Source organism: Haliotis rubra, unplaced genomic scaffold (assembly GCF_003918875.1).
Source record: "Haliotis rubra isolate DU_JTF1 unplaced genomic scaffold, ASM391887v1 Scf872, whole genome shotgun sequence".
NCBI classification, from domain to species: Eukaryota; Metazoa; Mollusca; class Gastropoda; order Lepetellida; family Haliotidae; genus Haliotis; species Haliotis rubra.
In genome coordinates, this window is record NW_025767604.1 from 350,159 (window position 1) to 352,985 (window position 2,827).

At 37.1% G+C, this 2,827-nt stretch overlaps 1 protein-coding gene across 2 annotated transcripts in view; it reads right to left on the minus strand.

Moving 5' to 3' along the window:
- Nucleotides 1-2,827, minus strand: part of LOC124263224 (actin-like protein 6A) — a 33,139-nt gene that overhangs the window by 30,152 nt on the left and 160 nt on the right. The gene's annotated exons all lie outside the window — the stretch shown is intronic.

Sequence of the window (2,827 nt, forward strand, 5' to 3'; positions counted from 1 at the left end):
ACTTCACGGGCTAAAACAATGATTCTGCTACACAAATGAATAAAACAAAATGCAAATATTAGAATTAAAACAGATTAAAGTTATAGGAACAATATCAGGCCATTACCTTGTTCGAGGAATGTATCCATCAATATCCACAAAACTGTTCCAAATGATGTGTCTTTTAACAGTTTAATATACCTAAAAAGTGATAAATCTTTTCAGGTATTGGTGTATAGTCTCATTGGTCACCCAAGATAGCACACCTGGCAACTAATTGCATAATGTCCGCCTTTCTTTAAAACAGTAATTTAGTTAGCCAATAATGGGCAATCAATCAATGTATTGCCGGTTAATCCTTTGAAAGAAGGACGTTGTTTTTACGCAGACACCGATACGACAGAGTGTATTCAGTATAGATTAGTAAATCTACATACATAAACACTACCTTTGACAATTCCGCTGTGTAAGATAAAAGTAATTAATCAATCAGCGTGTTATCGGTTAATCCTTTGATCGATGTTTATAATGTTGAATATTTACTCCAGACACAAGAAATGCCAAATGGGAACCTTTGTCGGGTAATCTAAGTGTGTTACCACTAATTATACCTGTTGTAAATTCATTAACTGACCATCAAGTGAATGATGACAAATAACATGTGTAGGTTTATACCACTCCAACACGGGTTACAACGAGGGAGTATTAATTGCTGTATTGCATGTGAAAACTTATGGGCCGCACACTGTTTTGAGAATACAAACAGATTTTTACATGACATGATTAAATATCGAGGTAAAACAACACAGAAATGGGATAAATTTGGATCAGTCATTATACAAATAGGGCCTAACGACACTAATCGATTTTGACAGAATCGTCTATGAAAACAAGTTGTAACTCTGAAACTAGGCAAAGCAGGAGACAAAATTAAATGACAGTAGATTGTGAGAACATATAACTTTCATTTTCCACAACAATTGTCACGATTTCAGGTTTATACAAGCCTGTAAACACGATAATTTACCACCTAAAATGTAGATGAATTCTGCACCGGCTCTCAAAGCTATTCCTCATATGACGTCACAGAGGCGCGCCGCTCTGATTGGTTGAAATTTCGTTCGCGGGTGAGAATTGTGCACTGTTGTCAAAAAGGTCGATTTAAGTCAATTAAAGGTCGAAATGAGTAGTTTTAATGACGGGGTTTCATTTATAACGATGCCAGTTAGTGATTTATGTATTTGTACCCCCTAGGGTTTATGTGACCTTTAATACATGTGGCACCCAAAAACATTTAATAGTGGTGTCAATGAGTCATATCGGATGTAACTTACAATTCTATCAGTCTATCAGCATGGACCATGGTACTAAATACGACCAAACCATCAAACATCAGGACGTCATCAATATTGAGTGCAACAAAAGAGAGGGGGTCATGTTGAATCTGAGTACTCATCCTCATCGCTGTAAAACCCTACTCAGGTGAGTACAAAACAGTAACCATGATCATGATGATCTATACAATACACATGGGCACTACCTGGTCATGCTTCTCATGAGTGGGCAATATCCATTCACATATTCAGGCCTGTAAACAATGGCAAACAAATCAGAGGAACTTGTTTTGTCAAATTGGCCAGTGCTGTACCTATGTCCATTGTTGCATACTGCCAAGTCTGGGTATATTTGTGTCATACAATACTGACGTAAAGAATACCCAGGAAATGAGAGAGTGAAAAGATGTTATGTCACATTACAGGGCTCGATTTAAGAGACATTAATCTACTTGCACCAGGTGCAACCTGAAATAAAAACCTAATTGCACCAGCCAAATTCCAGTTGCACTGCCTTTATTGCAATATGTAATGAAAGAAATATGCTAGTGAATTATTCAAACTTTAGAAGACAATGAGCTGACATAAGTATGCTTGTATTGTTAGATTTATTGTTGATATATTTCTCAAAAATTGACTTGCACCTGGTGCAAGTTAGACAAATAACTAGGTTGCACTTTGTAATACTGGGTTGCACCAGTGCAAGTAACAAAGCACTAAATTGAGCCCAGTATGGCAAGTGTTCAATTTATCGAACAAAGCTTACCATGCTTACTGTAGTACTAACTAACTCAGACTTCAAAACACAAATCATTCTGATCAGATCAAGCATCCCTTTGCAATCATTTGGGTTTGGTACCCCTTTCTGATCAAACATCCCTTTACAATCTATACGGATATAATTAGGTGTGAGGTGGGATGTGGGTCTTCTACCTCCAGTAAAGTGCACTACTCCCAATGTCTTCTTCACGTCAATCATTCACACTTTAAAAGTATTTTTCAGACTTGGAAATCCGGACCTATGTGTACAATTTGAAGACTTACAGAATACTTCATGTTTTTGTTGCTGGGACAGTGGCCATCCTTGGACTGGGCCCCTAATTTCGTGTGTGATACATGGAGAACATTATTTACAAAACCTCAAAGGACTCACAAACTAAATCAACCTTGTAAAACCCTGTACAAATCCAAGTTGAATCCATTTGGCGGCATTTTCAAAACGAAAATTACAAAACGTGAGATTGAGATTTGTAGTATGTAAGCTGAAATATTTCTGCAGGGATATAGAGGGTTATATATTGTTTAAATGCGAACTGAAATGTAATGATTGCCTTACCACATTGGTAAGTGCATGGTATTCACGACCTGTACTTTACTGATACCATTGTTTTTGTCTGAGGAAACACAGGCTGTTATCTGTCTCCGGCAATAGCTAACATTGTGGGCTCTCGTTCAGAGTGGATTCCTTCTCTACATATGAACTGGTGTAATATAAGTAATACAAAAATACGTAC